Source organism: Rattus norvegicus, chromosome 4 (assembly GCF_036323735.1).
Source record: "Rattus norvegicus strain BN/NHsdMcwi chromosome 4, GRCr8, whole genome shotgun sequence".
In the NCBI taxonomy this organism is placed as follows: domain Eukaryota; kingdom Metazoa; phylum Chordata; class Mammalia; order Rodentia; family Muridae; genus Rattus; species Rattus norvegicus.
Genome location: NC_086022.1, coordinates 183,607,664 through 183,618,700, shown reverse-complemented (window position 1 = coordinate 183,618,700; position 11,037 = coordinate 183,607,664). Strand labels below are relative to the sequence as shown.

The 11,037-nt window shown below is 43.7% G+C and overlaps 1 pseudogene; it reads left to right on the top strand.

Moving 5' to 3' along the window:
• Positions 1-7,974: 7,974 nt before the first annotated feature.
• Positions 7,975-8,923, top strand: Pitpnb-ps1 (phosphatidylinositol transfer protein, beta, pseudogene 1; annotated as a pseudogene).
• The last annotated feature ends 2,114 nt before the right edge of the window (positions 8,924-11,037 follow it).

Genomic DNA, 11,037 nt, shown 5'->3' with positions numbered 1-11,037 from the left:
AAAAGGTCTATTACCCCACACTAGGTCTGGCACCTTGGTACCCCAAGATACCTTGGTAGGTATCTTCATCGCAGTCAGCAAAGCCTCTCACCCGCTGGCAGCCTAGTGTCTCCAGCCGCCACACTCTTGAGCTTAAATCGCCACATGAAAGAATATACATAGCAACCTGTAAAGGTGCAGAGAGGAATGTTAACATCAGCTTCCATGTTCTCTCCAAGTCACTTCTCCCTCGCTCCAGTCTCCTCTCTCTAAAACTTTTCTCCCACCCATCCTTGTCCAATGACAGGCCTCATTCTGTCTTGTTTCTGCCTTCACCAGTATGACATCATCCCACACACATTATGGAGGTTGCCTTAGTTATTCTGTTGCTGTGAAGACACACCTTGATCAAAGGCGACTCTGATAAAGCATTTAGTTAGGAGCTTGCTTATAGTTTCAGAGGGTTAGTTCATTATTACAACAGGCATGGTGTTTGCAGGTAGACAGTGGACAGAAAAACACCCTAGCCTGGGCTTTTGAAACCTCAAAGCCTACCACCTCCAACAAGACCACATGTCCTAACCTTTATTGACCTACTGGGAACCAAGCATTCAAAGGCCATTCTTAAACCATCACAGAGGCATTAAGATTTTCTTCCCAGAAAAGTCTAGGTTTGTGAAATTGACAAACCAACTAGGACAAATTGCACCAACACGCCCGCGTTTTGTTCTACAAGGCTACCACCACTGAATATGGAAGTAGGAAGGTGGATCTGTTAACGAAACACCTATGAACCAAGTGATCTTAAAACACCGATCAATCTGTCCTGCAAAGTTCAGTCTTAGTTACTTTTCTGCACGATGACCAGAGAAACTTGTAAAAGAGAGCATTTAATTGAGGCCTTGCTTTAGCAGTTAATAACCATTAGGGTGGGGAGTGTGATAGCAGGCATGAAGCGGAATCAGTAACAGAGCTTCAAGGTTGAGACAGCAATCGAGGTAGAGAAAGCTGGGTGGGCTTTTGAATTCCAAAATCCAGTCCCAGTGACACGCCTCCAACAAGCCCACACCTAATCCTTCTCACACTTCTACCAACTGCCAAAAACATTCAAGCAAATATATGAGCCCATGAGAGCCATTCTCATCCAATTGACCACCAAACCACTTAAAAACAACTTCTGCAGCTGAGTGGAGGTGTAAAGGGTATAACTCAAATAAAGTCTGTTTTTCTGATTCCCATTTGCTTTTTTCACTTCAAAACGGGGGTTTCTCTATAGCCCTCACAGTCCTGGAGCTCATTCTGTACACCAGGCTGGCCTTGAACTCAGACCCACCTTCCTGTGCCTACTGAGTGGTGGGATTAAAGGATTATGCCACCCTGTCAGGCAATGTTTGCTTGCTTTCTTTTTTTAATGATGTATTTATTCTTAGTTTGTGTGCACTGGTGTTTTCTTCCTCTGGACAAGGAAAGCAGCCAGTGCTCTTAACTCTCCAGCTCACATTGTTTACTCTTTAAGTTAGTTTGATGGTCTAGCAGCCAATGCCTCTAATCCAGTAGATAAGTTTTCTGCTTCCTGCAAAGGCTGGTAATGGAGGACGAGTTCTCCTGTTTCTGTGTGCTTGATGTGTGCACCTTTCATGTTTGAAACAAGATCTCTTACTATGGGCTGGAGAGATGACTCAGTGGTTAAGAGCATTGGCTGCGGGCTAGAGAGATGGCTCAGCAGTTAAGAGCACCCGACTGCTCTTCCAGAGGTCATGAGTTCAATTCCCAGCAACCACATGGTGGCTCACAACCATCTGTAAGGAGATCCGATGCCCTCTTCTGGTGTATCTGAAGACAGCTACAGTGTACTTATATATATAATAAATAAAATAAATCTTTAAAAAAAAAAAAAGAGCATTGGCTGCTCTTTCAGAGGTCCTGAGTTCAAATCCCAGCAAATACATGGTGGCTCACAACCATCTGTACTGAGATCTGATGCCCTCCTCTGGTGTGTCTGAAGACAGCTAGGGGGTATTTATACATAATAAATACGTTTTTTAAAAAATCTACTAGAGCTGAGTTCATAACTGGAAACACCAGGCACCCTCCTGCCTCCACCTGCCAGCACTGAGATTACGGCTGTGCACCCAGCATGACTAGATACTAGGGATCTGAACTTTGGTCCTCACTGTACTTGATAGCACTACCAGCTGATCCAGAACCCGAGTTATGTTTTTTAATGCTGATTTGAAATGTATTATAGAAGGTGGAGGGAAGAAGATCACAATTCTAGACCACCTGAGGTATATGAAATCCTGTGTTAAAAACCGAGTCTTCATAGTCAGACAGCCTCATACAGACAGCTGTGCAGTGTAGAACTGAAGCTCTCCAGGAACCCTTAGTCCAGTCTCCTGGGAAAAGTTTCTTAATGTTGCAGATCCAGCATCCTGATGCCTGGCAGTTTTTGTGTGACATTTAATGAACTGGGACTGGAAAGGGAGGAGACAGCCAAGTTGGATCAAAGGTAGGTAATTTCACCGACTCATTCATGAGAGAAAAGAACCAGAGGGTCCTGTTGGACAATTTCCCTAGCGAGCAGTGGAGTTACTCATTGTTGGTATCATGTTCCCTACACCACAGGCAAAGGCTACTTATTACTGTGGTATGTTGAATCTGGGGGGTGCGTCTTGGTCAAGCCTATTCATTCAGTGTAGAAAGTGACTAAAATCAGAGCTGCCCTTTTGTCTCTGTGTCTGGAAAGGAGGAAATTACTCTGTTTTAGAATGTCTATACTTACTTACATAGCTTACCTGCAGGGGATTTTGCAGCTGCAAGGAAAGATGGGGTTTGTACCCGTGTTTGTTTTTCAGTCTTAGATAATGGCCTGGCAGTCCCAATTTGTTAAGCATGTCTCTGGTAGTATTGGGAAAGGAACTGAATAACTGTGTTGTTGTTGTTTAAGTAACAAGTGTGTTCTTAGTCTGAGCGAGCTACTTTCACAAACTCACTGCTCACTGTTCCACCGCTCAGGGTCCCTGCTTCCTATGGGAAATGGCAAAACACTTAAAATCCTACAGCTTCTCTGTTACCTGGGGCCTCTGAGCTTTTTTTTTTTTTTTTTTTTTTTAATTTACTTATTTTATGTATGCGTGTACACTGTAGCTGTCTTCGGAGGGCATCAGATCTCGGTACAGATGGTTGTGAGCCACCATGTGGTTGCTGGGATTTGAACTCAGGACCTCAGGAAGAGCAGTCTAGTGCTCTTAACCGCTGAGCCATCTCACCAACCCCTGGGGGCCTCTGAGCTTTAACACCAAGTTGCAAACTCAGCTTCAATTAGAGCCGAGTTTACCTGTCCTCAGACTCACAAGCCAGGTAGGGGTCACAGGCTATAATCCGCAAGTTCAGTAACAAAAACCATTTTCTTAGACTGCAAGTAGACCGAGGTACTGAGAGAACTGTCCCAGGAAGCAGGCTCAGCCAACTTTCTTTTGGTGCATTATTTCATGAATGCCCACCAGGTGGCACTAGTGGAAAACCCGTCAAGAATGTAGGCATCCTTTTTTTTTTTTTTTTTGATTAGGCACTTTTTTTTTTCTTTTTTCTTTTTTCGGAGCTGGGGACAGAACCCAGGGCCTTGCGCTTGCTAGGCAAGCACTCTACCATTGAGCTAAATCCCCAACCCCAAGGTTAGGCACTTTTAATCCCAACTCTTGGAAGGCAATGCCATGCGTATCTCTGAGCTCCAGACAAGCCTGGTCTATAGAGCAAGTTCCAGGACAGCCAGGGATAGACAGAGAAACCCTGTTTAAGAAGGGATAGGGAGGGGGTTGGGGATTTAGCTCAGTGGTAGAGCGCTTGCCTAGCAAGCTCAAGGCCCTGGGTTCAGTCCCCAGCTCCGAAAAAAAAAAAAAAAAAAAAAAGAAAAGAAAGGGGATAGGGAGGGAACCTGTATATTTCCACTGGATTTATGTAGACCTGGCTGGCCTGGAACTCACAAAAACCTTCCTGCCTCTGCTTCCTGAGTGCTGGGATTAAAGGCTTGTGCCCCAGTATCCAGGCATTGCCCCACCCACCGTTTAATGACAAAACGTTGGCGACTGGAGAATGGCTTATCAGTTTACTGCTTCTGCCACAATCTTGAGGGCTGTGGTTTGGATCCTAGAACGCACATAACAAGGTCCACACAAACACTTTTAGCCCTGAGTTAAGCATGCTGTCTCCGAAGGAACAGATAGAACAGGATAGAAACCACCCAAGGCCCTCTAGAGCATCTCTCTCTCACACACACACACACACACACACACACACATTTTGCCTATATGCATATGTCTTGTGTCTTGCATTCCCTGGGGCTAGAACTAAAGTTGTGAGCTGCCAGGTGGGTATTGAGACTAGAACCTAGGTCTCAGTGCTTTCACTGAGCAAACTCCAGGTCCTCTTCCCCCAACAGGATCTCACTTTAGCTAGGCTGGCTTCAAACTTCAGACAAACTCAGGGAATCCTGCCTGTGCTTGTCGTCCGAGTGTTGAGATTACAGCCCTAGCTTCCACACTCAATTAACAATCTGTTTCTGTTTGTTTAGCCAGGATAATCCCAGAATTGAGAAGCAGAAGCAGGATGACCATACTAGACTCAGAGCCTCACCCACAATCGCTTTCTTTTTAAACTTTTTAAAAAACAATTTATGTGAATGTTTTGTGTCTAAGTGTTTTGTCTGTATGTTTATGTGCACTGTGTGCATTCCTGGAGCTCTCAGAAGCTGGAAGAGGTTGTTGGATCAGGATTGGTGGCTAACTTAGGTCCTCTGTGAGAACAGCCAGTAATTAACTGCTGAGCCGTCCTTCCAGTCCACTCATTTTTCTTGGGACAGTCTCAATATATAGCACCCACTGCCTTAGCACTTATAGCAGTCCTGTTGTATCCTCCAGAGTATTGGGTTTACATACATGTGTGACATGTCTAGCTCTTTTACCCTTTTCTGCCGTTAAATTGTCAAGAGTAGAAAAGAAGCACATTGATGCCCTCCTCTGCATGTTGTTACTCAGAAGACTGCCACTGTGGGCAGATATCTTCCCAAAGAGGTACAATGTGGATAAGTCAGCAACCAATGATCACAGCTTCATACCTGTCAGCATATTTTTTAAGTTAAATTTATTTATTTATTGTTTGTCTTATTTTAATTTTTAAAATTTTCAATGATGTAAATCATTATTTAGTGTGTGTGTGTGTGTGTGTGTGTGTGTGTGTGTGTGTGTGTGTGTAGCCCAGGGATTGAACTCAGGTTGCCAACCAATCCTGTATTTCCATGGGAATCTGACATCCTCTTCTGGTCTCTGTGGAAGTCCTCACTCAACATGTACATCCCCCTCCCTAGACATTCACATACATATACACATAACTAACCACAAAAATAAAAATCTTAAAAAAATAATTTGAAGCACACCATTGTGATTGGGGATTGCATTAGGAAAGCTGAACTGGATATATTCTAGTCTATATCCAGTCTTTCCAGGCCACGGTGATACCTGTCTTTTGTTTTGTTTTGAACGTAGCCCAGGGTGGACTAGAACTCACTATATGTAGGTAGGAATAATTTTGAACTCCTGACCCTCCCAGTTCCGCCTGTTAAATGCTGGGGTTACAGGCATGGTCTGCCAAACCTTGGCAAGTACCTTGTCAACTTTTAAAAAATGCATATTTTTAAACATTTATTTTGTGTTTATGTATGGTCAGTTTTTATTGTTGTTGTTTTGGTTTTGGGTTTTTTTTTTTTTTTTTTTTTTTTTTTTTTTTTTTTTTTTTTGAGAGGGTTTCTCTGTGTAGCTCTGGCTCTGTATCTGTCTTAGTCATCAGATCCAGAGGTGTGGGCCCTGCTTTGGAGGGAAAGGAAAGATTGTACCCTGAAGTAGTCATCGGCCTTCGCTAATGTGTATCCTCAGGAACCAGGGTATGTATATGGGACTGGATCCTGGGGCCATAGGGTACTGAATTTAAAAATCAAAAAGGGAGCGTTTACTCAGGACACTCTTTCATGTATGGTATTCATGCCCTAGCTATTCCAGGAGATGGCGCTAAAACGTTGTAAGGTTGTATTGCTTCTGTGACCTGCTGTAGAAAATGGTCAAAAAAGGAAGTGGCTATGCCAAAATGCATTAGATTAAGGCTGTGTTTCCTGCACAGCTACTGGGGAGGTTGAAGAAGGACCATGAGTTGAAGACCCTGATTCAAAATAAAATGTAAAATGGGGGAGGAGGAGGAGGAAGAAGAAGTAGGAGAGGAAGAGGAAGAAGAGAGATGAAGGAAATAGAAAATGAAGAAAACGGGGTTGGGGATTTAGCTCAGTGGTAGAGCGCTTGCCTAGGAAGCGCAAGGCCCTGGGTTCGGTCCCCAGCTCCGGAAAAAGAAAAAAAAATGAAGAAAACGAAGGGAAGGAGGGGGAGGGAAGGAAGACAATCAAGTGTTTATAAGAAGATCTTGAGGCTGCCATGTAAAACTAATTAGTATACCCAGCAACAATGAGCAGTTGCTAAGTTAAATTTATTGTAATACATTTGACTTACTACTAAAACAAATTAGCACGGAGCTAAAATAAATGAGCGTTCTTCTTAATAAAACTGTATTGTAAAAAAGAAAGGAAAAGGGAGACAGAAAAAAAAGGAGAAGAGAGGGAAAGGGAGTTTAGAAGATGGAACAGTAGAGCATGAGACTAGCATGTGAAAGGCTCCTGGGTTTGGTCTCAAGTACCTCACATTATTTTGGTCAGAAAACCCACATCACCCATGTTAAATGGCAGACTTAGAGGAGATTCCATTCATGCATGTGCACGCACACACACATATCACACAGAAACACCCTACACACACACAAGCACCACATACATACAGCACACACACACATACACACACACACACCACAGCACACATACACCACATACACAACACACACACATCAAACACAAACATCACACACACACACACACACACACACACACACACACACACAGAGGTGGGGGGAGAGAATGAGAGAGAATGACCTGCAGAGTACTGGGCATGTCAATCCTGAAATACCAGAGGCCTGTCCAGAGCAGTATTGAGCAGGGTTGGGGCAGCATCAGATGAACAGCCAGAAGCAACTAGACATGGAAGTCAGGGTTGGAACACTCAGGAGGTGGAGATCAGTCTGTAGCAGCTCACCAAGGCCAAAAGTCCTCCCTCCTGAGGTAGATCTGTTGTTTTTAGCAGAATCTCGTTCTTTAGCTCTCCCCATCTTTTCATACACGTCGAACTAAACCTGAGTGGGCCAAACTCAGGGCCTCTTTTCTCCTGTCATTATTCAGCCAGTGTTATCAACCACATTTCAAAATCTACCCCTCTGCTCAGACACTTTTTACTAGTGCATTTGACCTGAAGTATGAGACTGTCGCAATGTAGAATATTGAGCATTTCACTTGCTTGTCTCTCTGCCTCATCCTTGACTTAAAGCTTTTATTCCACACTGAAGCCAGAGGGGCTTACACAAGAACTAAGACTCAGATTAAAACATGGCATCATCTGATGACTCTGTTTAATGTCCTCTCTTCATTTCCCATCACACTTTGAATAAAAACCTAAGCCTCTTCTATTGCCCTCAAGACCCTGAATGACCTTGAAATGACCTTGGATTCCTTCTCTGTTCTGTCCTTTTTTTTGTTTTTTAAATCACTTGCTGGCTTGAAGCTCTAGACATAGACACACAGAATCTCTCTCTCTCTCTCTCTTTCTCTCTCTCTCTCTCTCTCTCTCTTTCCCTCCCTCCCTCCCTCCTTCCCTCCCTCTCCCTCTCCTTCTCCCTCTCTGACTCTTTCTCAGTCATTAAAAATAACTAAACCTTAATTCAATACACTCCTGAAGTGTCCTTTCTGAGATATTCATGAAACTTGTTCTATGTGAAAGAGGAAGGTTAAAAAGAGAATTGTAGGAGGCCCTGTGGTGGCGGCTAGCAGCGGCAGCTGTGAGGGCTTCCCAGAAGATGGTGCTGATTAAGGAATTCTGTGTGGTTTTGCCGTGTTCTGTTCAAGAGTTGAACAGAATCAGGTTGGACAGCTTTACTGTGTTACAGAATGGAGTAAGAATGAAACTGGTGGTGGAGAAGGAATCGAAGTCTTGAAGAACGAACCTTATGAAAATGATGGCGAGAAGGGACGGTACACACACAAAATCTACCTCCTGAAGAGCAAGTTTCCTGCGTTCGTGAGGATGATTGCTCCCGAGGCCTCTTTGGTATTTCATGAGAAAGTCGGAATGTTTACCCCTACTGCAGAACAAGTGTAACAAAAAAAGTCCATGAAAGATGACTTCATTATCAAAATCAAAACATGGCGCAAACCTGACTTGGGAACATTAGAAAACATTCACGGTTTAGATAAAAACACATGGAAGGGCTGGAGAGATGACTCAGCGGTTAAGGGCACTGACTGCTCTGCCAGAGGTCCTGAGTTCAAATCCCAGCACCCACATGGTGGCTCACAACCATCTGTAATGGGATTCGATGCCCTCTTCTGGTGTGTCTGAAGATAACTACAGTGTACTCACAGATATTAAATAACACACACACACACACACACACACACACACACACGGAAAACTGTTGACATTGCCCACATAGACATTGTGGATCAAAGTCAAGCTGTACCAGTAAAGGAGCTGGCAAACACCCCTGACTGTCCTAAGATGTGTGCCTGCGCTGGTGACCATCAAGTTCAAGTGGTGGGGGGCTGCAGAGCAAAGTAGAGAACTTCATCCAGAAGCAAGGAAAACGGATATTTATAAACTTACATCACCAGCTCTTTTGTTGGATTGACAAGTGGATTGGCCTGATAATGGAAGACATTAGGAGAATGGAGAAAGATTCTCAGAAAGAGCTAGAAACAAGGAGTAAGAAGGGTTCCATGCCAGGCATGTCGGCTGCTGATGCCTAGATGAGCCCCCTGTATTTCAGAGACATTATCAAACTGTCTATGGAGTCAAGGCCAAGTGAGGGGGACCAGTAAGGCCTGTGACGACTGAAGCCACCAGCATCTCGGTATTGACATTTCCAGTGTGTGCTTCTGATGACTCAAGCACATGTGTGCACACTCGAGAGCATATACACACACCCGCACACACACACACACACATACTCATATACACACGCAACACACAAATATGTATATACATGTATATATATGTATATATATAGATATAAATATACACATGTAAAGATCAAAAGGGTCAATATATTTTCTCCAAAGTACTGCACCTGTCTTCAACAAAAATACTAACAAAAATATTTTCAATATATATACCTGGAACAGATATTAATAACCATCAACATGATGCCCTGGATGGACAAATGGACTGCCATGTGGTGCCCTGTGGTGCCCTGTGGTGCTGGTTGGCATGCTTCGTGAACGCCAGGTGTGGACCAGTGTGTACAGCCTTTGGTTATGCTTCTGTTTTATTCAAGTCACCACACACACACATTTAGTCTCATTCCATCAGCAACAATGCCTATAGAAAGATTTCTTCAATTTTTTAGATACTCCAGTGACTATGGAATGTAAACTCTGGATGTATTTATAACTATTTATTTCTGGGTGGCCACTATCTTCTAGCCAAATCCAATGATATCTGTCAAGTGAGGAGTGAAAGCTCTTTATTGGTTTGCCCGAGGGTTGGGGATATAGTTTTTTAAAAAATTGTCACTTTTTATTGGATTTTTGTATTTTGAATTTCAAGTATTTTTCTACATCAAATCTAGCACAAAAAACAGTGATGACAGTTTGTGATTTATAATAAACACTAGAAAATATTCAGACTCTGGCTAAGCAAACAGGGTGATCAAGCAATTAATCTGAGTGGCACTGCAGGCTGTGCAGAGCACTTCTGTGGAGTTTTGTTTCTGAAATGGCTCTTCTGGAATTACGGCCTGGAGACTGGATGGTCTGTATTGCTCTCAGTTCACAGGGTAGGAGAGTGGTCCCGCCCGGCTGTTTCCAGTTACAGTCCAATCTAGGAGGAAATGCTGACACGAGCAGGGACAACTTGAGCATGGCACAGGCCTGTCCCCGTCCTGAGGCCCAGCTAGACCTGGGCCTTGCTGACAACTCTGCTTCCTCCTCTTCTTCCTCCTCCTCCTCTTTCTCCTCTTCCTCCTCCTCTTCTTTCTTCTCTGTCTCTGCTTTCTTCTTCTTCTTCTTTTTTTTTTTTAAAGAGAAAGGAGCAGTAGCTGGGAAGGATTTTCTTTTTTATCACCTTTCCGTCTGATGCTATTCTCCTCTCCTCAGTCCTGGAACCCTGACCAGCATCACACTGTTGAATCCTTCAGGTTACACACTGCCTTTTAACCTCCACCCTGCAGTCAGAGCACAGTGGTGACTCCTCTGTTGACAGGCTTGATCTTCATGTCCCCTCTGCCCTCCCCTGTGTCCCATGGGGGAAATGGCAGAGATTCCTACTGCATCATGCTGCCCTGTTAGCCTCAGCAACAAGCCCTGGGTTCCATGTCCTCTAAGCTCAAGATAAAGGTGGTTATTCCCTGGGCACTGTTGGGAGCTGGGAAAGTCACCACCAGAAGAGTCATTGCCAACCTTGTCTCCTCCAGTGAAACCAACTCACAGTCATCTGTAGTTTCTCTGAGACCTGGGGCACACAAGGAAATCAGAGCCCAGTATGGACTCTCGTGTTGCTCTAACAGCTGTGGAGATTGAGGGATGTGGTGAATGCAAAGAACCCAGTTTACTTGGCAGTCGCTTGTGTAAATCACAGTAAAACAAAGTAAGCAAAACTGAAACAAAAATAAATTTGATCTCAAAATGCAAAAAAGAGAGAGAATTGTAAAGTGAATAAGTAAAAATTTTGAAAAAAAAAGGGACTTAAATATTTTTCTTCCTGTTAGTTTGGTCAACTTGGAGTGAGTGGTTCTGTTGGGAAGAAACTAAAGAATTCTGTCACTAGCTGACATTCGTAGGGTACTTGATGCTGTTGAACCTATTGCTACATAAGAAATTACTCCTAAAAGGGGGGATGGTGGCTGGAGCGATAGCTCAGTGGT